Here is a 26,148-nt window from a genome sequence, read left to right as displayed (position 1 = left end):
TTCTCAGCATTCACTGAATTGGTTTCGATATTAGAACATTCAAAGTTCTGAAACTTCGATGTTCTAATATAGACCCCCTGTATATGTTCATATATGCAGACCTATATACGGGGTACATTCAGACATCAGGTCCACAATCTCACAACACTTTCCTACACAGCTGCACTGTTCTGCTTGCTACAACATAGACAGGTGCCACATATGGACACAACCTGACATTAGGGGGGTATATGTAGGGCAAGATTTCAGGTAACCTTATTACACACCTATGACATTCCTGCTTGCTACAATGCAGGTTAACTTGAGTATTCTGCTAGGTGGTGGGCTATGGAACCCATGTGTCCATCATTATGGCATTACATCCACCACCAGCTATTGGCCACATAATATACATACTTCCCATTACACAACACACACTATGATGGCTTACATCTTATCAGTCAGTGCTCCTCTGCACTGTTGATAGGTATAGCCCACTACCCACAGGGATGGACTCTACTGTCCTTAGCAGTTGCTCAGTTGAACATCATTACAACAACAACAACACCTGAAGGCACATATAAATCATTCCATATCATCTATGTTATTATTACAGACCAAGTACTCTGGTCAATTACATACATATATACTTCACATACCTGTTCTGGGAATGCAGACTCTTCTGGATGTTTTTTTTTCTGTAGCATAGAATTTGTAGGTGAGACACATGATCAGGTGATGACCTTTGCACCAATCAGTGTCCTCCACTTGCTACCTGCATGCAGCATACTGTGCCTTACTTCCAGTTACCACTGTCATGGCATCCAACTACTGTAAATCACCACATCATGTGGGCTTGGTCCCTTTGCCTTTCCTGTATGATGGACATCCTTCCTGTGTGTGGTCAGCAGTGTTACTGACAATACCTCTTACAGGAGAACCTGCACACTCAAACCAGCAACATATTTGTAGGAGGTTCAAGAACTACAGACAGAGTGTGAGTAGTGTTGCTGTATGCATTTTATAGCACCGGTGTTAAAGGCTTTGTGTGTATATACTAATTTAACTTGGAATGCAGTCTGTCTGCATAGCTCTCAACTATGGGCCTGTCCTCTTGATGGCCAGAGGTGTGCCTATTATGTTTTGTCTGTCCACCACACAGGTCTTGTGCCAGATATATCACTGGGAGTGTGTGTGTGTGTGTGTGTGTGTGTGTGTGTGTGTGTGTGTGTGTGTGTGTGTGTGTGTGTGTAGGGGGGGGGTGGGCATTTTGAGTGCTATCAGTACATAGCTACATCCATTTTTGTTTCTAATTTCATATTCCTGACTAAGGGTATGTTGCAGACTATCCTGTAACACCAGCAACTTGCTTAGTGTATGACAACAGTTTTACACATATGGGCATGTGTTCCACCTCTGTCCTCCACCTACATACCAGGCTTTGTACATATGACATGCTGTCAGGGGTTGTTATGTAGTGGGCTGTGAGTATGTCATGCTGCCACTCCTGCCATCATTCCACTGCTGTTGTGTCCCCCACACATACTGTGGGGTTGGGTGTATATATGTGTGGGCTTCACCTACACAATACATGTGTGCCCTTATGCACTTCAGATGCTAGTGTATGTAACAGTGGTATATGGCCCTGTATTACTGAGTCTAAGGGGGGAAGCACCATAACTAACCTAGGCTGTTACAACATGTAAGGGTATCAGGGGAAGGCTGTGTTAAGGTATCTGGATGTACATTACCATACAATTCACCTTGGGTAAATGCAGGCCTACTGTCTCCTGCCATACAGACTATTGTGTTTATCAGTGTGATTATGATGGCGACAGTTATGCCTTGTTATGTAACTGATACATCCCATTGTGTCAGCTGAGGTCTTTGCATCCTAGTGATTGTGTACAGAGTAAAGACAGAGGCTGCTGAACTATACACCTGCATTACTTACTGTTGATTGTTTGGTATCCTGTGGCCCAGTCTGTCTTTACTATTGTACTACTTGATGGCCTTGGCCTGGACAGCAACAGTTGTGAACCTTTCCAGACTACTGTATTAATATAACTGTTTCACAGTTGCATTAATCTGTTTATATGTATGTCAGTGTCTAAACAGCTATATGACATGGCATATGCAACTGTAATAGTACACAAATAAAGTTTTCCTATGTAAGCAAACCTGTGTGTGGTGTTATATGCTTTGACCTCTCTGTGGGTATATGTTTGTCGGTAATAATTGTCATTTGTATGGGTGGCACATACAGTGTCCAGTTGGTAAGGTGGTAACTGTAGGCATAGTGGCTGTTCCGTACTGTGTGCACCTTCTACATATGTATCTTCCTCTGCATATCTATGTGTGTGTATGTGTAGTTTTATATATATATATATATATATATATATATATATATATATATATATATATACATGTATATGTATCCTAGGGATGTTGATTGCTTCCACATTGTACATTCCCTGTAGTAGCCAGACTGTACTGCATGATATGTTACTGATACCAACCTGACATCATATAGGTGATATGGAGTACTGTTAACATCTTGTGCCTATGTTGTGTCAGGTCCTGGTTATGGTATATTCAACTGTTGGTAGTGTTTTGCAGGGCAGATGTGTTTGGCTGTGGAGGGGAAATACCTTTATGTACATAACGTATGTTGTTTGGGTCCCCTCAACCCCATTAACGGTGCATATGGACATATATGTTTTTATGTTTCCTTTTATATCTATAGATGTATGTCTGTATATACACATATATTTATATATATATATATATATATATATATATATATATATATATATATATATATATATAGATGTGGACATATATATCTATAGATGTAGACATATATATCTATGGATGTATGCATATGTATATATACATGGGTCCCCTTCACTTTGCCAACATTCTACAATGCCGACAACCATATGGCCGACACCATATGATTGACATTCAGAATGCTGACAATGCAGAACTGGCATCTCACTATAGTGGGGACTGTGGAGATTTCCATTCCTGCACTGTAGTGCGATCTCGGAGTTGGTATATTAAAGTTACGGGGGTGTCAAGGGCAGAGCCTCCCACGGGGGGTGCAGGGGGGTATAGCCCCCCTGCTAACAGTTGAAAGAAAATTGTATTTTCCTTTTCTGTGGACTTCTCACAATGTTGGCATTCTGAATGTCGATCATATGGTGTCGGCCATATAGTTGTCAGCATTCTGGAATGTCGGCATTGTGTAGGGGATCCATATACATATATATATATATATATATATATATATATATATATATATATATATATATATATATATATATATATGTGTGTGTATATATATATATATATATATATATATATATATATATATATATATATATATATATATATATATATATATATATATATATATATATATATATATATATATATATATATATATATATATATATATATATATATATATATATATATATATATATATATACATATACACACACACATAGATATATATATATATATATATATATATATATATATATATATATATATATATATACACACACACAGACACACACATACATCTACATGTTTAAATACATTTCCTGTACTGTTGAATGACTGTGCTGGATGATATGTTTGTGAAAATAGCAGAGTTATGCATGTCTGACATGGCTTAGTGGCAAATCACTTTGGCTATGATGTGCAGGGTCTTGGGTTCGAGCCTTGCTGAGGCTGTTTATTTTGTTGCTGGGCAGAACAAGGGCCGTTGGATACAGAGTGATTAAGGCACTTTTAAGCAGTTTTAAGTGGGTTTGCATGGGTTTGCGTGGAGGTAAGCACTGCTAACTTCTGGTTACAGTTTCTTGTATTCAGTTAGCTTCTAAATTGCTTAACCTGTGTAAGCATTGCTTACCCCTGCACAACAAGCTTACACCCGCTTTCTGCTGCTTAAAAATGTTTACTCCCAGTTACCCCGTGCTAATTTCTTTAAAAGAAAAGAAAAAAGGGTTGATAGGAAAGTGATGAAAAAGGGGTACAAAGAGGGAAAGACAGTAGGAAAAATAGCTAGGGATGTGCAGGAGGGTGTCAGGAAGGTCCATAACTGCCCATTTCGTCTACAGCAACAGCTGTTCATATACACTGACTTTGGAGGTAGATTTGGACACTCAAACCCCTGAGAGAGGGGTGAGGACAACAATAATATGTTGTGATGCCAATTAGACTAGATTACATGTGTCCAGTGGACACATGCGAAATGGACAGCTTCGAGATTTTTTTTTGGGAACAGATTGCCTTTTTTTTTTCAGGTAAGAGTGGGATGTTGGGGAGGGATAGTAAGTATATTTGGTGAGGTAGGTTGGGTAGGTTAACAGCCAAGACAAGCAAGAAGCATACAGGGGTGGTATATGACACATGTGGGGGGTAAACACCTTGATGGGGAGGGGTGTTGGGAAATTGGAAGCCCATAAGCCCCCTAGTGGAAACAGTGGGACTGAGATCCCCACCCATGGGCAGTCACCACTGCACTTTCACAGCCCCGAAGGTGGCTGTGCTTGGGACTGAGTCAGAGAGCCAGGTTGGCCCTCTAGTTGTGACACACGGCCCTTGAGGTGGTGTATCTGGATCTCTGATCTCTCTGTGGAGCTTGCTATGCACCACAACCCAGACCTGGTCATAGGTGACAGGTTCCTGCCCACGCCCACTCCCAGGGATGCAAGCTCCATCCCCTGAGGTCTTTCCACCCAAAGGTGGTGCAGGACAAACAGATGAGGAGGTCCCAGATTGGGCCCCAAACGTGCTGATGCCTGGTGCCACGGCCAGGTGAAATGGGACAGGTGGGTCCGCCAGGATCCACTTTCTGATACATGCTATGGTGTTTATGGTTTATCAACATATGTGGGTTAGTAATAGTCAACACATTCCAGGATTAGGTATAACAACATGCATAGATATTCCCATTAATCCAGACACCAGATATGGAACAGTTGCATAGCAAATGGAACACATGCATATATGGGACCACAGTAGTAATAACATCAGCATGCATGTACATTATTGGCACCATGCCACCATTTTTGGAGTATTTCAACATAGCACATGCATAGAAACATATTTACATAATTATCAACCAATAGGACATATGTCTCAACATAATAGTGGAGTCATCACATACCAGTTGAGGTGGGTAATTAGTGTTGTTGGAGATATGGTGGGGGTAGAGAAAGATGTCAATTAACAACTAGTATATTCCTGTACTTCATATTACTTTCCTAGTCTGTGCTGTTATCTGTACCTTACAAGTATTACTACACTACCCTATTGCCTTAGTTTGGACAGTGATATGGCTGTCTTTATCTTTATACATGAACTGGTTTTACCTGCAGTATACACCTCTTACCTGCTATACCTGTGGAGGGAATGTTTGTTAACACTAACTAACCATTTCTACATATACTCCCAGATCCTGCTTGATGTTGTGCACATACCTGTCCATCTCTTTTTGCACAGACTCTGGCCATGTCTTGACCACATGCAGGTGAACTGGGACATATGTAGACTATTGCCCTCTTCATCATTTAGTGACTTACAACACTCTTATACAGAATTTCCTACACATTTATATTATGTAGCATAGTGTGGGTGACAGTGATCAGTGATACCTTATTATTCAGAGCAACTGCAACACTCACAGTTCCATACAATACCAGAGTAAGCAGTACCAGTATAGGGTATCATGCTTTTATTTCTCGGCACAGTCTTCGTATCAGCCGTAACTGTGGGAGCAATGTTTGTTAGCAATACCTGCATGTTGTCACACAAAGTACCAGATTTCACATTAGTATTATGTACATACATCCCACTCTGTTACTATCCACACTCTGGTGACAGCTTGACAACATGGGGATGTAGCTCAGACATACTTGGCTTATTACTCTCATAGCATTTTGGGGAGTTGCTAGAGTGTCAGGTTTGTTCTCATAGATGTCTGTCAATCAGTTGTATTTCTTGTTTGCTGCCTAAATGTTTGGGATCATCCCACTGATTTCCCAGGGGGAAAGGGTGACAACAGATAAGGGCTGATTTATTAGACATTCTGGACATATCTGTACAGTTGTGGGGGTATGACTCTATATGCAACCTACTACCACTCCCAGGATTTGGACCATGGCTGTGTCTGATAAAAAGAAACCACTATCCATCACAGTTGTGTGTGCTATATAGATACTGCTGTATATCCCTTATCTGATTTCTGTCTATAATTCTCCTGTGGTTTTACATTCTGACCTTGTATTACAACACTCTTATACAGGAATTCCTAGAAAGTTAGATTATGTCACACAGTGTGGATGACAGTGATGAGTAATACCTTATTATTCAGAGCAACTGCAACACTATTAGATTATGCACACAGTGTGGATGACAGTGATGAGTAATACCTTATTATTCAGAGCAACTGCAACACTAACAATGCCATGCAATACCAAAGTAAACAGTACCAGTACAGGGTATCACTCTTTTATTTATAGGCACAGTGTTAATTTCTGATGGACCTGTGGGAGCAATGTTTGTTAGCACTACCTGAATTTTGCCACACAAATTACCAGATTCCACATTAGTATTATGCACATACATCTCACTCTACACTCTGGTCACAGCTTGACAACATGGGGGTGTAGATGGGGCATACATGGCTTATTACTCTCATAACATTTTGGGGAGTTGCTAGAGTGTCAGGATTTTTCTCATAGATGTCTTTCAATCAGTTGTTCTTGTTTGCTGCCTAAACGTCTTTGATCATTCCACTGATTTCCCAGGGGGACAGTGTGACAGGCAGCAGATATGGGCCGATTTACTGGACATTTTGGACATATCTATACAGTTGTGGGGTATGATTCTGTATGCAGACTACTACCACTCCCAGGATTCGAACCATGGGTGTGTGTGCTAAATTACAAAAGTTTATGTCTCAGTTGCGTGTGCTGTTCAGATTTTGTTGTCTGTCTTTTCACTGTTTTCTCTCTATGTCTCTCTCAGTTGTACTACATGACATCTGGGGATTACACCAGTCATATACAAACATTCCTACACATTCTATTTATGTTGCACAGTATGGGTAACAGTGCTTAGTACAACAGTACTATTACGTGATTGCAAATCTACATTACCATATGATACCAGAGTATACACATGCAGTCCAGCAGTTAGACCTTTATTGTCGAGCTATTATGCTTTTATTTACATACAAACTATATGAGACTCTTCCTGCCATATTCTCTGGTGTATGCAGTACTTGCCTTAAACAATATTGGTTTTCTACAGGCAACTGACTTACTAATAAAGTTACATTTATTTCCTATGACAGTACATGCAAGAGTATTACTAACCTGCCTTGCATCGCAACCTCTCCAAGCGACAGCCATAGGCTTCCTGGTTCGCGGCTCGCTCACTTGCCACTGTGAAGGACATAAGAGGAATATTTGGCCATACCTATCCATAATATACATGAGCTGGCAATTATTAAACAGGTAGTGGAGTGATACTTATGTACAGCTGGGACCTCCCCTGTCCTCCTAGCCTTTTGGATCCACTGATCCAAGAGATCCCATTTACACCGCTTCAGGTCGGCATAGTAATGCCTGACCTGCTCACCAGTTCGGGGTATGCTAGTGGTACTGGTGAGGTCGTGGGCAAAATCTTCCCAGGCTTCCACCTTGTATTGGGAACCCTGGTACTGGATGTAGAACACCAAACAGGAGTTTATATTCAGTTTAGACCATATAGAAAGGTGACAGCAACAAATAATTTTTACATGCTTCTAGTGTACATCCAATGCATTTAATTGAAGCCCTTCCTTTTGGAGAATTTAAATGTATATATGAACATGCATCTGAAAAATGTTTTTTGAAAGAAGAATTTCAGGATGTTAGAAATAGACTTTTAAGTAGGGGTTATTCTAAAGATAATGTTACAAATAGTGAATGCAGGGTTTTGGGTAAAAAGAGTTTAAAAGTTAATTCTGCACAAAGCTCTAATATTTGTAAAAATTCTGATTTAGTAAATAATGATAAAATGTTTTTTGTAACAAAATATTCCCCTTTCTCTCACAAACTTAAATTTATTGCAGATTTTTTATGGCCTATTGTTTGTGACAATGATGAGATAGGATATTTGTTTCCTAAAAGGGTTAGTTTTTCTTATGGTAGATTTTCTAACCTTAAAGAACTTTTGAGTTTGAAATATAATATAAAGAATTTGAATGAAGGTAATGGTATGTTCAAATGTGGCAGATGTAAAATTTGCCCTAGGGTTAAAAATCTTTCAGGTAGTGCTATCAATGGCATTAAATTTAATGCTACTGATAGATTTGACTGTAACTCATGTGGGGTTGTCTATATAGTGGGTTGTGGATGTGTTTCATCTAAGTATTATATTGGTCAGACTAAACGACAGGTAAAAATACGTATAATGGAACATATTGGTGATGTTAGGCACTGTAGAACTGATAGTCCTATTTCAGAACATTTTAATAATATTCACTCTGGTTGTCTGGATTCTTTATTTTTTGTGATCTTGCTAAACCAAGTGCCACAGGTTCTGGTAACTATTCACAAAAACTTCTGAATTTAGAAAGTAGATTTATTCTTAACTTTGGTACTCTAATGCCTAAGGGTTTGAATTTAGAAATGAATATTACTTTTTAATATTCTTATAAATTAAAATATGAGTATTTTACTGTCATGCTACTTAATTCTTTTGTTGAATTAGTAGTTGTGTTTTTGCACTGATTAATTGATTAATTGTATAATTATTCAATTTAGCAAAATGTATAAAAAGATGCTGCTGTATGTCTTTTATTATTCCTTTGAAGGCTGTGTTCAGCCGAGGTACCAGAAGACATTAAAGTTTTTGCTGTATTCTGGCTCCTGTTTGGTGTTCTACATTCATTTTTCCTGTGTTTTTTTGAGAACCCTGGTACTGGCCCTGCAGCAGTCTCTGCTCATGGTGTTTGACAAGGAGTCCTGCCATGACTCTGGACTCCTGGATGCCCCAGTGCTGTGCCTGAAAGCGCACTCCCTCTCCCCTTCCTAACATGGTGCCTGCAAGGGGAAGCTACAACCAGTTGTGAGATGTATTCCCACCTGTTGGGTTTAAGTAGGGCCGAGTTCTCACACTTTGCCGTGATTGGCCAGTTGTGAAAAGGCTAAGCTATGGGCAAACCTGCTTACCTAAGGTTGACATTGTTTAAAGGGATATACCACTGGGCACTTTGAGTTAGCTGGCCTACACATTGCTTACACCTCCTAAGCTGGCCTGTGCAATGCTTAGCATTGCTTAAAATTGACTTTGCATTATATTTGCTTTTTGGCATTGATTTATTATTCATTACATCTTATATCTATGTCTGGTATCCATGATTCATGTGTACATGCACTGTATGGGGTCCTTGTGTTTAGTAGGGGACTTCAACACTCTGTTACATTTACACCCCTCACATCTGGGCTTACTTCAGTACTCCAGTTCACATACTTATATTATGGAATAGGTTATAGAACATATGACTGTATATTGAATACTTTCACATGTTCAGTTTGATTTTACTATAGTGAGGGTTTGTATGGTGATACCTCACTTTTATGTACTGGTGTGATAGCTGGGTGGTTAACTACTTTGACTATAGTGTATAGCGGCCTGGGTTCAAGACCTGCAAGGCTATTATTTTGTTGCTGGGCAGCACAGCGGCTGTTGGATACAGAGTGTTAAGGCACTTTTCAGCACTTGTAAGTGGGTTCGCGCAAGGGTAAGCAATGCTAACCTCCTGCTAAATATGCTTATAGAAAGTTAGCTTTGATATTGCTTAACCTGTGTGTGCATTGCTTACCCCCATGCAAACGGTCTTAAACGCGCTTACTAGTGCTTACATAGGCTTACTTCCGCTTACTACTGCTTAACATGCTCACACTTGCTTACTAGTACTTACTCCTGCTTACTACTGCACTGATTTAGACAGTAATGTTTAATGGCTCTTGGGAAGGTGGGGGATTTGGAAGCTGCATGGTGTTATCATTCATTACACATTTTACCTTCCCTTTGTAGCCATGATTCCTGTGTACAAATACTGTATGGGGCACATGTGATTATCTGTGGACTTTACAATATTATGACACTGACACCTCACATCTGCATTTAATGCAGTACTCCAGTTCACAAATATATGTTATTTAGTAGGTTATGCAACTAAAATATTGGTCATAATGTGATTTGACATGGAAAATGGAATGTGCTACAGTGGGACTTAAACCGGGAATGCCTGTTTGTGATCTGCCCACTGCACTATTGCTATACTGCTTCATTTGCATATATCTTCCTTGTTATCCTCTTCAGCCTTTTAAGCTGCATCAACCATAGCTAAGCGATGGGCAAACCCACACACTTATGGTTAGATTTAATCGGTTTCATAAAAAAAGGGTATATTTATATTGCGTATTTACTATTGCTGTTGTACACATGGGGGGATGTTGCTGGGGTATGCAAACACCTTTGAGTGTTCTCGCTCATTCTTTTGGGCTTTCTGCTGTTCTTCATTGCACGGGCATGTATATTCTGAGAGCTCTGCTCTCAGACATGCCCCCTGCACTCTTACATGCTCCATGTATAATTAGGGGCTCAGGCGGCATGCCTTCATTAATATGCATGACACCCTGCTGTCCTCCTCTTAAATGGCCGCGTCTGTGCCAGACTAAGCTAGTCTTGCATGGAAGGTTAGTAAATCCGGGGGATTCCTGTAGTAGTTTAGTTAGTTTCTAGAATATACATAGCTATTTTAAATGTTCAGTATTAATATGTATCACTCTGATGTAAATTTCAGTCAAGATTCAGAATATAACATTTATATTCAAACATGCAATTCATATTATTCACTCATTAGTTTAAGGGTAAATTGACATAATTATTTGTAAACAGCATTACTACATCACACATCACATTACTAGTTTTAAGTGTAAACTGAAATAATTATTTGTGACAGGCTTATTAAAATAGGTTATCAAAAGAATAGGTAGCACTAGTTATTAAGTATACTCAAGGCATAACTGGGCAGCCTTAATTTGTTAATTAATTTACAAATTACAGTGCACTTTACATAATTATTTTATATTAGCCAGAAGGTTAAAAGGACACTGACAGAGTATGCAAAGGTATAGATCTGAAATACAGAAAGCATAGGCTTTAGTAAACTATTATAATGCATAAATATTTACAGGATATTTAACACACAAATTTAAAAGGCAGACATCTATTACAACACATAGACATTAAAAAGATAAATAGAATTATTAACCAATATAGATAAAAATTTACAGACATGGTTAATACAGTATATGGTAATTATGCTTCAAGACCAGTTATAAAGGTGTTCCTCTAGGGCCGATTTCAGTTAGTCTTCAGAAAACAGCCATCATGCTTGATAGGCTATATAATAAAAAAGGAAATGGACTAAATCTAAGGATAACAGGAAAAGGTTTCATTTGCTATAAGAGAGACACATCATGGTACAATAAGGCACCAGTTCATAAGGTAAAAAACACAGTCGATAAATAGACAGTATAATTTTACCTTTACAGCATACAGAGAAACGGAAGAAAATATGCAGAGTTAAAAATTCGTTCTCTGTTTAACTTGACTGAAGACTCAGAGACACATTGACAATGTGCATGGCATTTTCTTCATGCTGTTTCTGGAGCAGCAGGGTTAAAAGAATTACATGGCCTAATCAGTTTTAGAAACCACAGAATTAAAAGACATTGATTTTAAAAATAGTGTGCAGGTTTTAGATACATCACACATAAATCAGAGCTTAGACTTAAAAACTTTAAAGACTAGGATCTAGATAATGGGGTAATCACTGGAGCAGGTATATTGCCTGCATATGGAGCTGTTAAAGCTATTTGAAAATTATGTAAATTAGCCAAGTAGCTGGAGGTATTAGCTAATAGTACCTTTGAGACCATAAAGGACATGGCTATCTATCAGGACACATTTGCAGATTATGGGTGAGGTGGCATAAAGCCCGTATAGTTAAACCAGACTACAGTAGTTAGTAATACAAATATGATGTAACTATGAAAGAAGGTCCATGTAAACTTTTGTCAGTGACCTCAGGGGAGCTGTCAGACTGAGGGTTTTTACTTTAAAGTAGTTGTTAGGCGTAAGGTAGAATAATAGGCTTGAAAACATCAAGTCAGATTTGTGTTTTCATTTATGCATGCAGTTTCAGGGAAAGAAAGGTCAGTAGAAGGGAAAATATAATCGTGCTGGCTGTGCAGAAATAACAGTTCTCAAAGGAAAGCTACAGAATGTTCCTTTCTCAAGGGAAAGATATGTGTACTTGGAATGGAATTCTAGATAAAGAATAAACAGACACCGTGAGCCACATGCAAGACAAAGCTTGAAAACCAAGGCTAAAGAGACATGTAAAACATTACAGGATTTTGCAATTATTAGGAAATACTTCAGATACAGTCAGTTGAGTCATTTAAGTTTGTATTTGGACTGATATGCAAAAGGTCTTTGCAGTCCAGATACTTGAGCCTGAATACTGAAGTCAAGTCAAATATCCAGCATTATATTATTCAGGAGAATCAGACTGTCTTTGTAGAAACTTTGGATGTATTTAGCAGCACTGTCACATTTATCAGAACTGTTACTGTTATCCAGCATTCCAGAATTTGTACAGACTGTTATTGTTTATTAGCACTGTTACTAGAGACAGTAATCGGATATTGTTAACATCTAATAAAGCTTTCTTAACCAAACTACAGTGTGTGCAGAATACATTCTGAAAAGCACAAAAGGACTAGGCCCATAAAGGAGATTCTGGCACCTGTTCAGCAAAAGTTTGGGTAATTAACAAATAAAGACATTCATTCCAGTCTCATTTCAGTTGTTTCCAGTAAATTCCAGTATCATCCAGCATATCAATTCTTTCACAATCAATATCCCAGTAAGATATGGTTTTACAGAGTATGCTGCTTAAGACATTCTGTCCACTAAGCTATTTGATTTAACACTGGATAAATAACTCATATTTGACAAATGTTTGAATACTGATATTACCAAACTAATAAGAAAATAGGATGGTGGTTCAGATGAAGGGCATTCTTGTCACTGAAGGCATACTTATACATTGTTGCTATGTATCGGAGTCCCTCACTACTAATTCTGCCTACATCCTTACCGTTTTTTTTTGTACCTATCTTACATTAAACTTAAGCCAAAGCTGCAATCAGTTTGCTGGTGATCATACTAGAACTCATCACTCATTGTTCTTCCCCTTCATTATCTTGAATGGCTGAAGTCATGCATTCATAAGACATTTGTCTGTAATGAGTATAAATCAGCATTTTCAGTTTGAATCATTTCATAAGTAAGCACTTCAAAGAATGTACATGTGAGAATGCAGGGCATATTTGAAAAGATTTGTAGAATATTTTATTTATTTCAAATTTGTTATCTGGGAAAGTCCGACTTGGAACAAAGCCAATTTTCAGCAGATGCCCAAGGAGAAACACTCCAGATGCCATGCAGCTGAAACACTGGGTGTGTTCTTCCTTGAGCACCTGGGAAATAACCCTACTGGACAGCATATCATTCATGAACTGATTCTTACAAATATGGTCGTCTCTTGCACTGATAATAAATTTATGACCTTCTCCTTTAAACTTCCAAAAGTTCCTTTAGCAAACCCCAACTGAATTTAAAGACTGCAAACATGCCATCATTAGCCTACTATGTGATACAATATCGAAATTCACACATGGCTACATCTCTCTTGACCTTAATATGGCAACCAGCTCAATAGACTCTGTTGACTATAAGTCTTAATAGCTTGTTTTAAAATCCACTGCAACAAGGAAAGAGTACAGATTACTAGTGGAATATGATGTGGAGTTTGATTTTTTAATCTAAAATGGTTGTGAGTGATGTTGCAAAAAATTTTGTTCAAAATATTTTTCAATTCATTCTTTTGATAAAATTTAAGTTAAAGATCCACATAAACATGGCTTGTTTTAACCTTGGAATGTATGGGATAATCTTTGATGAACAACAACGTTACTTTTGCAGGGAATCTTTGCTTGCTTTTGTTTAGTGCCACTAGTATAACATTGTGCATTTTTTACCTAGTAACATAAAACATTCATTTCAACATATTGCTTACTTCCACAGGAAAATAACATCCTTCAACACTGTACTTCTGTATAAGAAAATTAATTTTATGTCATATTGTTAGATATGGTATACACTGCATCAGTGATGTTACTGATAGACAGATAACAGCTGAACATGCGTTCCTTCTGTAAAGGCAGACACAGCATGTGATTAATTGAGTCACATAGGTCAGATGCATCACCTTTCTGAATTTTAGCACAGCACTGACCAGATAATGATGCTCCACAGAGATTTGTCTGACTGCTTTGTTACAGACTGCTTGCCGTGTTCCCGTGGAGATGCCTCGGCAATAGATTTGTCTTTGGTTATCTTCACAGCTGCAATAAATTTACATTTATTTAAAGCAAAGCTGCTTTCAAACAGTAAAAAAAAACTAGAAATGATTAAAGCTGGCCATTTCAGCATCTGCAAGAATAAGGCACTATTATATATTGTATTTGTTCTCCTACAATGTACCTTGGATATTTAATTTAAACATTGGGACAATTTAAAAAGATCTGAACAATTCTTAATATCCTGTTACCATTATCACAAATGGCTAATGACTGCTGATGAAAGCTTTACACTTGAGAAGTTTGGGCTCAAATCCATCAAATGAAATATATAATATCAGAAATTAACAAAGCAAATTCATTAGTAGTATAGTGGAATGTGCAATTCTGCGTATTAGTTATATCACTTTATGCAAATGCAAGCTAAATAAAGGCAAGCCGAACCAGTATCAAAGGTTTGCAAGCATTAATTTTACTGCAACTGATTTTGCACAAGTCTTGTTTCCTTAAGTAGGTTTTTGGGTTTTTATAATTTCAGCACACAGCATACAGAGTTCCATAGTTCAAAAAATGAATGCAAAATGACACCGTATGATTGTTACTGTTCTCTTTATATCACAAAGGCATCAGATGTAAAACAACTGAAAATGCATTTTATCAACTCCAGAAGAGTAAAGAACCAGAGTTATGAATGTCTGGGCAAACATTTGAATATTTTACAGTCCATAAAACCTAAAACATAAAACGTATATTTGTTAATGTTAAAAATTATTCACTGGAGCGAAGTATACAGCAGTTAAATTTGCCAGCCATACCCTCTGTCATTGTTGAAGAAAACTAAGTAGGCAGGAAATGAATTAGAGAATAGAAACAATAGTGTGGGACAATAATTCTACCATTGAGTATTTTATGTGCTATCACTGAATAACACAGTACATATACAAAGAAAAATACCTTTGGTTTCCAAGGCTCTAAGCAATATTCAGAGCAGCTGGTAAAATGCAGATGAATGAAGAGTGAATGAATGCTAACTTTACAAAGCTGTTCAGTACACATCAAGTAACAGCACAACGTCTCTGAATTCCTTGTGTTCACATAAGGTGGTGATTAAAAGGAAAACATATTTATAAATTGTATTTGTCTTTATGTTATATGGTAACAATATATTTATGCTTTAGCTTTGTGTTTGTCTGATTGTTGACTAGATTAGTCTTAATAGTCATGGGTATTGGCAGGCATTTTCCATATATGCCATGGTATACAGCTTTAAAAATAATTATTTTCTGCAAAAAAGATGTTCTAGAATTTAATTTTATTTTTTTACATAAGGCATTTTTACTATGGTTTGTGTTTACATATTTTTCTGAATCAGTGGTTAGCATTTTTTATGTGTTTAAGCCAATCATTTCAGATGTTTTGGAAAGAGGGAAACTATACTTACTGGGGAAGGCGGAACTTTAGGAGCTGGCAATGACTTCCAAAAACAGAGGCTGCTCTTATTTTAAGGAGCACTCATTTACAAAAAATGACCTGGGAGAAAAAAAAATCCAAGAAACAAAGAAATACATGAAGTAGATACTTTTGTTACAGTTTCCAAAGCAGCATGTAGTCCAAGCAGTGTATACTTAATTATAGAGGTGCTATAGCTTTTACAATGTGTGACTGTCTAAAGTAGATGGAAGACAGTGTTATACTAATCACAGTTTCAATGAGCTTATTAATGTTATGTAACAAAGTGCTGAAAATCTACTAATGGATAATTAAACATGTAATAACTTCTAGATTTGATTCGGAAACATTTAATCCTTCAGTTTCAGAACATTGTTATTTGAAGTGGTTTCTCAGATGGAGATATAAAATCAACAAATGCCTATATGTCTTTATGTTTCCTTTTGATGATGGCAAGTTGAGACATGCAGTCTCTCTTGTGTATCATTTAGCTGATGTTTCCTTCTAAAAGCCCTGATCCCCATTATACACTGCAGCAGGCATATTTTACTGGTGTTCCACTTGCTTATTTGAATGGCTGTATACATGATCTACTATAACAACTTTTCAAAATTATGGATCTTCACAAATGACAGTAGTTACATATTACATTTGTAGTGTGTGTGTGTGTGTGTGTGTGTGTGTGTGTTTGAGAGAGTGTGTGTGTCACTATAGTCCATGTACTTGGGTAGCATTAATATATTACATTTGTACAAATTAAACAAAACTACACTTACCAGAAATTATAGACATAGTTGGTCAATAAAAGTGAAGATGAAGTATTTTTTTTTTTTTGTAAATATTTTTATTCATTTCCAAAAACAAGAAAACATGAATGCAGGTTATTTATGACAATGAAGTATTTACAAATTATTTAAAAAGGTAGGCTAAAACCTCTAAACAGATATCAAACATTAAAACCAAAATAAAGTATTTACAAGGGTGTCTATTGTTGTCATATAATTGACTTTCTATACAATTGTTTCCTGATTATAATCTGCTGCAGTCATTATTCTCCAGTATTTCAGTTACTTTTTGCCATGCTACGTATAATGATGTAGTTCTTTCAGTTCTTCCTTTAATAGTGTTCATTTCCAATTGTGATACTGCTGACACCATATTCATGAATTGCTTAAAAGTTGGAGAAGCTTTGGATTTCCAGTTTGATGTAATGTTCTTCCTTGCAATAGCTAGGAGAGTCCATAAGATTACATATTTTGTTCTTGGCACACAGTCGGGTACAGGTGCATTAAACAAAATAATAGATTTGGAAATCTGGAATTTATCATTGAATACCATTTGCAGAAAATAATTTATTTTATCCCAATATGGTTTAATCAAATGGCATTCATAGAACATATGTTGCTAGTCTGCTTTTATTGATAAATCACATCTCCAGCAGCCAATATTTTTCTTAAACATAAGTTCCATTTTATGAGGGGTTACATAAGATCTGTGTATGAATTGCCATGTAAAAAGCCTCCAATGTAATGAAAGTGATGTCTGCTTTGGAGAGAGAAGAATTCGTTTTTTATCTCTGTCATTTGGCACATGTCCATTTACTGATCTATAATAATTCCATATTTTGTCATTATTATGCATTTTTATTTTTTTGTTTGTTTTATAAATAGATGATAAGTATCCCTTTCCAGTAATGGGTTGATTCGTTAGTAATATTATATGTTCTATAAGGTTAGGAACATTTTGTCTTATTGATGGTTGCATTGTTTCTTGTTTGCTTAATATACACTGTCTTAATTCTTGTACATATAACCACGAACTATCTTCCATATTTAATTTCTGTTTAATCTGGTCTATTGTCAGAGGTTTTCCAGAGTTTATCAATTGATGCCAATATATTAATCCCTTTTCTTTAAGCATGTTGACTACTTCCATATTAAATGTTATTATATTACCTTGTGTGTACACTACAAGCTGAAGTATTTTAAGCCTTCGAGTGATCTTTGGCTGGCAAACTGGTTAAGTTATTATTCAAGCCATCTGCAGACCTGAATCGCGATATGTGAATGGTACAGCCTATTTTGAGAGTTTTGGTTTTGTCATGTCATACACCACCAAGTCTTCTTGGAAGTTACTGGTTAACTTTTTGCTTGGCTTTCTCCTATTCACTATCCTATTGTGATGGCTAACGGGAAGGGTGCTGATAACAGATTGGAATATATCTGACTTATGAGGGAGGTAGAGATACTGAAAAATGAGCTCACTAGATTAGTAAAGCTCTTAACACCCAGCTCCAGCATTTGAATTAGTGGTGGTGCAGTTAATCTTAAGTTAAGTTAGCATCTGACAAGATAAACTTGGTGACAATGCGAGCCAGATTTTGTTTGACACACCAGCCTTCAGAACCTCCTTGGTACCAATGAATCCAGCAGAATTAGGGTATGCAGCCAATGAGGAAAACCATTTTAACACCATGCAAGATACTATTAATGAAAATAATGTGCAGACTACTTTTAATTTTGATTGTTGGTTAAACAAATCTTTTCATCTTGAGCATCCTAATCAGGTTGAACAACATGACACTCACCCAGTTTTCACTTGAGGGCTTAGCACTAACTCATTAAAAGATATTTTTTTTTTATTTGAAAAGAAATTACAGAAGTTGAAAAATTTGTAGATGGACAATGTATATTTAAATGAATGATTGAAACTACATATTGTTCTGAAGGGTCTAAGGACTTACAAGTTTCCCAGCAACTTATGTGATAAAGACTTTATGTTTAAAGATTTTATTATGTTATTCAACCATTTTGGTATGGAATTGGTAGAACTAATTAAAAAACATAACAACACTTTAATTAAAAGTATTAAAGATGAGACAGAACGTTTGAATAAAATTATTAATGAAGATTTGCTGTTTGACATAAACTTACATGTCAAAGTGTTTTTAATAGAATTGACCAGAAATGTTTGAGAAATTTAGATAGGAAACATAGGTTCATAGGTGTGTACTAGGCTAATGGCCTTGGAGCCTTTACAAGCCTAGCCCATAGGATTAGCCTGGCATCGTGCCACCAAACCTTAGTTCTCAGTGATTACAAATACATATACATAAACAAATTGAAAGAGATTTAAAACATTATAAGGAGAATCCTGTTAGAAAGTTTAAGAGACTTTTTGTTAATTTTCAAATAAAGTGAAATATACAACACAATACAACTTAGGGTAGTAATAATAATTTGGATGTCCTACATACATTCATTCCCGATATTACTAATGAGCATGATTTTCTAGGACTGACAAGATCAGGGAGATTAGTGGCCAAGTGCCCTTACCCACAGGACCCAGGCTCCAATTCTTGGACACCACAACAGATAAACTGGCATCAGATGAACAACAGAGGAAAAGGAAAGAGAAGAAAAGGGAAAGGGTGGTAATTAGGCAGGATGAAGATGACACTTTTTTTTCTTATAACAGCTACAACATTTACAACCTTAGTAACATGTCTGTTGAATTTATTCTCCAAGGTTTATAAATTTGTTCCAACCCCTTCCTTTAATGTGACTGATTTCATATTGGAATTAAAATTATTTACAGGGAAATTGAATCTCTCTGCCTTTTTTAATAGTGATGAGAAAGATGAAAATTTGGTGACTCAATCTATTTGTAAGAAAAAGAACATTCAACCCACCAGTGCACCCCTCAATTCAGTTGTTTGAAAAAGCCTGTAGTAAAGAGTATTACACACTTAAGAAGGATTATACTTACATTAAGAAATGGAATCTTAATAAAAATGAGAGGGAAGTTCTTATTTTTTATGCAAGATAGATCAATATCTGTGATGTGCCCAAATAAAGGGGAAGGCACAGTTGTAGCTGACTCGTTCCAATATTCAGCAGCCATGTTGTAACTATTATATGACATCAGTACTTCTGTTACTTCTTCAGGAAATGAAACTTATATTACTTACCATAAGACAGATTTATAAATTGAGGAATTACTACTGGAAGGTAGTATTAATGAAGATGAACACAATTATCTAATGATTAAGAAGCCTGTGATTCCAACATTTTTGAGATACCAAAGATACATAGGGTCATGGATCCCATAAAATACATGCCAATTGTCTCAGTGAAGGCCTCTAAAACATATCCCAAAGTCAGATTCATTAATAAAAAAATTGAAACTTTTTTTAACTTAAATCCCATTTAATCAAAGATCTGTGCGATTTTTTTAAGTAGGCTTACCCCCATTTTATGTTCGCAGAATTCATATTTTCTCATGATAGACATTATAGATTAATCCACCTCCATACCAAGATCTGAGGGTCTAGATCTATTTCTTGAAAGTTTAATGGACTGTAATTTTCTTTCAGGCCAGGAAATTAATTTAATAATGGATCTGATGGGTATTGTTTTAGATAATGATTTAATCTATTTTGACAATGAATATTTCAAACAAACTGGGGGAGGGGACTATGGTTGCTATTTTTGCCCCAGTGTACACGAATTTAGTTCTACTTGCAAGGGAAAAGCTTCACATGTTCATCTCCATTTATTACAAGTACTGTAAACTATATTTACACTATTTGGACAATATACTTATTATCTTGATAAAACTCAATGATATGGTAGAAGAGTTTGTGACTTTATTAAACAACTCCACTTCCTTTTTTAAATTTATATGGAATTTCAACAGTAAGTATATGAATTACTTGGAAAATGTTTAGTATAGGTGAGGGAGGTTTTACATCTAGGGTCTATAGAAAACTGACATTTAGTAATTCATACCTCCATTATAATAGTTATCATCCAATGAATCAGAAAAAAAGCTTAGTTAAAGGACAATTCATGTGGGTTGCAAGGATGACCTCACAACATGAAGATGTGGAGATGGAATTCAATCAGTTGGAACAGTTTTTCATTGATATAGACTACCCCTGGAAATTTATTAGGGGCATCAGTAACCCTATCCTTTTGAACTAGGGCTCTAGATATAAAGCCCTGTTGGGAATTAATTGTATGTTAAGTAATGAGAATGAATCTGATGGAGATAAACCACATAAATACAGTAGGGCTCTTATTACTGAATACAGTGAAGCCGAGCAGAAAATTAGGGAGATCATCAACAAAAACTGGTACATTTTAGCACACATCCTGGACTGATTGATTTTTTGGGGGACAAACCATTGTTTGTTTATAAAACCACCCCCAATTAAAAACAATGCTTGGAAAATATTCACAATTCAGTATATAACACATATAGGAAGACATGAATGAATACATGTGTAGCTTGCAAACAATGTTCACATATTCTAGTAAAGGATTAAAGTATTATTAACAGTGGACCCAACAGGAAAATCGGACTGGTTAAGGGCAATTGTAAGACCACAGGGGTCATTTACATTGCTATCTGTAATGGTTGTAATTGTTTCTATGTTGGAAAAATGGAACGTGCCTTATCAAAAAGGATTTGCAAACATATTTATGATATGAGAACAAAGAATGCCAACAATGATCTGTTTAAACATTCATTAAGTTGTAAAGGAATTTGTTTTTTTAGATTTGCTATCATTGATAAAGTTCCCCACGGTCCAAAGGGAGGGGACTGGGAAACCCACCTGGAATTTGAGGAACTTCTGTGGCAATTTCAATTAAATGCCATGAATTTTCCAAGTATAAATTATATGATTTCCATAACATCTGTATTAAAATTGCATTCAATCAAATTGTAAGATAATACAATGTAGTTAACAGTTACTTTGTAACTTAAATTACTTTGGGACAATGAAGAATTTTTGTACATTTTGACACCTGCATAAAGTTTAACAAACATTTTAATATCACATGTTTTTTAAGAGTCTCTTAAGAGTTTATTAACAATGTTTCCTTATTTTTTAATGGACTCACATTTAGTTTAAATTTTAGTATAATGAGATGATTTAACAAGGGTTTACTGTATATAATTGCAGTTAGGATGAATTATTTGCTATACCTGTCATATTAATGAAAGGGTATAAAAGGATATGAGATGACTAAGTTGAAAGATTCTGATGAAGTTATGGTTTAGGTACAAAAGCATTTGATCTGCTTAGTTGGTCAATAAAAGTAATGTTTTTTAAGTCTTCAAGTGATCTTTGGCTGGCATAATGTTTTGCAATATGCTGGTTAAGTTATTATCCAAGCCACCTGCGGATTGCCATAGGTGAATGGTATGGTGTATTTTGAGAAATTAAAGACAAATCAATGTTTTTCATGTCCTTGTTTATGATTGTGTGTGTGTGTGTGTATATATATATATATATATATATATATATATATATATATATATATATATATATATATATAGGTTCACTTTGGAATCTTGAAATACTGAAATGTCGAATTTCAGTATCCTGAGACCAAAGTGTCAAAACTGCAGTTGCGCAAAACTGCAGAATATCGAACCCGGAAATGTCGAACCGGTAGTACTGATGGCGTGTTAGGTAAATGATATGTTTTTTAAGGGTTTTAGGGAGGGTTTGTGTGTATGTGAGTGTGTTGGGGAGTTTTAGGTGTGGGTTAGGTTAGGTAGGTAAGAGTTTGAGTGTGCAAGTGTTGAGACTGGTGGTGTTTGTATGTATGTGATGTGTGTTTGTGCAAGGGGGGTGTAAAATGTGTGAGGGTGGGTTTACAGTCTTTCAGTATTTAGTGCATCCTCAGAGTTAGTATATATAAGTAGGGGGGTGTGGGGTGCAGGGGGACTTGTCCCCCTGCTTATAGGAAGGGTAGGTGTGTGTGTGTTTGCTTTGTTGTGTTTGAGTGTGTTGTTTTGGTTTGTTGTAGTATTGGGATGTAGATGTATTTGTGTAGTGTAGTGTTTTTTTTTAATTTTCACTGTTTCGAATTTTGCAGTTTTGGGGTTTCGGGTTTGTGTGTTTTCAGCTTTATAAGTCTTGAGATACTGAAATTAGATATTTCAGTATTTCGAGATTATAAAGTAAAAAAAATATATATATATATATATATATAGTTTAGTACTAGGCTAACTGCCCTTGTGAGCCATTTTAAGCCTAGGTAATTATCCCTTGTGAGACTCAAACCCTGCACCTTGTGTTTGTAAGGCAAACACAATAACCATTATGCCATCAGAACATTGAAAGTGTGCTTCATAACATTGAAAACTACAGTATATATGTAAATAACATCCTCTCCACCTGTAACAACACCTAACTAACAAACACACTTTCTATTATGTTTCTGCAGGGGAGCAAGCCCCCCTGCACCCCCCAAAATTAAATATACCAACTCCAAGATCGCATTACAGTAGAAAAAAGTTAATTTCCTAACCTCACTGTATCACAATCACCATACACTGAGGTTAGGAAATTATCTTTTTTTCCACTGTAGTGCGATCTTGGAGTTGGTATATTTTTTTTATGGGGGGGGGGGGTTGCAGGGGGGCTTCCCCCCTGCAAAAATGTAGTAGAAAGTGTGTTTGTTAGGTGTTGTTATAGGTGGAGAGGATGTTATTTACATATATATTGTAGTTTTCAATGTTATGAAGCACACTTTCAGTGTTCTGAGTTTTCAGTGTTATGAAATTCAACGTTATGAAATTCAATGTTATGAAGTAGACCCATATATATATATATATATATATATATATATATATATATAGGTGTTCTGTGTCGTCGTTCTGACTTGTCGGCAAACGTAGTCATATATATATATATATATATATGTGTGTGTGTGTGTGTGTGTGTGTTTGTGCGTGTGTGTGTGTGTAGATATATGATCCTATCTTTACTTTCTTATATCAATCCATTTGCATGTTGAAAATTTTGTTTTACTGGCTTCTAAGATGAAAATGTCACATGACTGCAAATGTTGGTGGCCATTTCTCATTGGTCGCTTTACAGAAGGGACTGTAAATTTACCCTTTCCCAATACTGTGCAATCTCCAAGTTAGTATATATAATTAGCAGAGGTTGTGGAGGTGCAGGGGTTATGTTTTTATTTTTTGGGTGTTTTTTTCATGTTTTTTGCATATCAAGCTTTTGGGATTGATATTATTTGGTTCGAGACATAAACATTTTGTGTAAGGCCATAGAGCCATATTTATATCTCTTTATCTATCTATCTATCTATCTATCTATCTATCTATCTATCTATCTATCTATCTGTCTGCCTATCTATCTGTCTATCTATCTATGAGTGTGTTACTAATAACTGAATGCTGCAAGAATATAAACTGCATATTCGTGAAAACAAGGAAGTCAACATGTTATTATGCACTCATCAAAAAACAGCCTGGTGCATGCAGTTTCTTTCTTTTTAAAAGCAAAGTAAAACATTGTTTTTTGCAAGGGTGCAAGCCTCCCCTCTGCACCCCACACTCCCTGCTAGTAATATATACTTATTCTGAGACTACGCAAGCACGGAAGGTAAGGGCACATATCCCAATCCCTGGATTTTTGCAATCTCTCACACCTGTTGATAAACTGCCTAATCAGCCATATGCAGTTCACTAGGCAACTTTGCTCTAACACTCATTTGACAGGGTGACAAGCATATATATATATATATATATATATATATATATATATATATATATATATATAAGTATTTTGAAAATGATTGAAATTCCTAAACTTCAATGTCACTAACATCAACAACAAAAGACTGGCAGCATAAATGTCGGCATGTCACTAGCCTTGGAACATGCAGACAAATTAAAACAAAAATCCCACAAAAACATTGTTTTTGAAGGGGTGTGTCCTCCTGCATCTATCATGTGAGGAACTTCACACCCCATGCCGAGACTTTACAATCCCTGATGAAGAGACGTATTCTCCAACCATGTTGATTGCTGATCTCGCACACCTGTCAACCATCTGTTTTACTGACTAAAGTGTGTCTGCAAAACAAATATTGACATTTTGGATCTTTGATCATTAAGGCCACTCCCATGTTTGCAAACACACACACATACACACACACACACATAATATATCTTATTTGTATAGAGGATATAAGGAAGATGAAGTTAATTTTGGGCTGTCTATGGTTCCAAGGCTATGGGAGACTATAGGAAAGCCTTATTTTTCAGAACACAGGGAAATGGCACCACTAGGTCAGGAACAAGCTGCAACAATGTCAATGAGAATACCCATTTCCTGCTCAAGTAATGTGAATCTCATGCAAGAAATTTATAGGAAGAACTGGGCAGTATTATGCTCTGAAGATGGAATTAGACAAATTGTGGGAAATAACCACACATTTGCCTATAACAATAAAAAAGCTTTAAAAAGGTTATTATGTCACCACAGGGACTCATCAGATAATTCCTATAATAGAAACAGAGGTACTTTTCCCTGTTTCAGCTGTAATTTTTGTCAGTATATCGATAGCAGTAGCACTTTTGTTCATCCTGATACAGGGAAGACAACAGAGTTTAGAGTATTTGCTGATTGTAACACTAGCAACCTTGTTTATTTGGTATACTGTGTAGTATGTTCTTCATACTATATAGGCAAAACCAACCGTATGTTAAAGCAAAGGATGAGAGAACACATTTATGATATACACAGGGGGGCAGACAATAATGCATTGGCTAAACATGTGGCCAAGTATGATAGTACAAATACATTTAGATTTATGGCTATAGAAACAGTTAGAAATATTGATAGGAGAGGGGATGTTACCAATAGGGCAGAAGTAGCTGAAATAGAATGGATAATTAGGATGAGAGCTACAATGGTGAAGGGGCTCAATGATATGGCTTCCATAAAGCCAGTTTTACAGGCAAGGAACTTAGTAAGATGATAATTTGTACCTATGGTTTTAAATTTTAATTGTCGTGTTAATGCTTTTAATTGATTGTTAACTACATAGGAGTTTTTTATTGGTTGGAATATATTTTAAATAACAAAGTAAAGAGATGGTGTGTTGTCTGATGAAGCAGCAAACTTGTCATGAAAACGCTTGCCATTAAAAGTTTATTTTTTTAGATACTGGTTGTGGTTTGGTTCTACTGTATTTTTCAGTACGTGTGTGTGTGTGTGTGTGTGTGTGTGTGTGTGTGTGTGTGTGTGTGTGTGTGTGTGTGTGTGTGTGTGTGTGTGTGTGTGTGTGTGTGTGTGTGTGTGTGTGTGTGTGTGTGTGTGTGTGTGTGTATATGTATATATATATATATATATATATATATATATATATATATATATATATAT

Source organism: Protopterus annectens, chromosome 2.part0 (genome assembly GCF_019279795.1).
Source record: "Protopterus annectens isolate FY-2018-M chromosome 2.part0, PAN1.0, whole genome shotgun sequence".
In the NCBI taxonomy this organism is placed as follows: Eukaryota; Metazoa; Chordata; order Ceratodontiformes; family Protopteridae; genus Protopterus; species Protopterus annectens.
The sequence above is the reverse complement of the archived record's forward strand: the minus strand, read 5'-3'. Positions refer to the sequence as shown.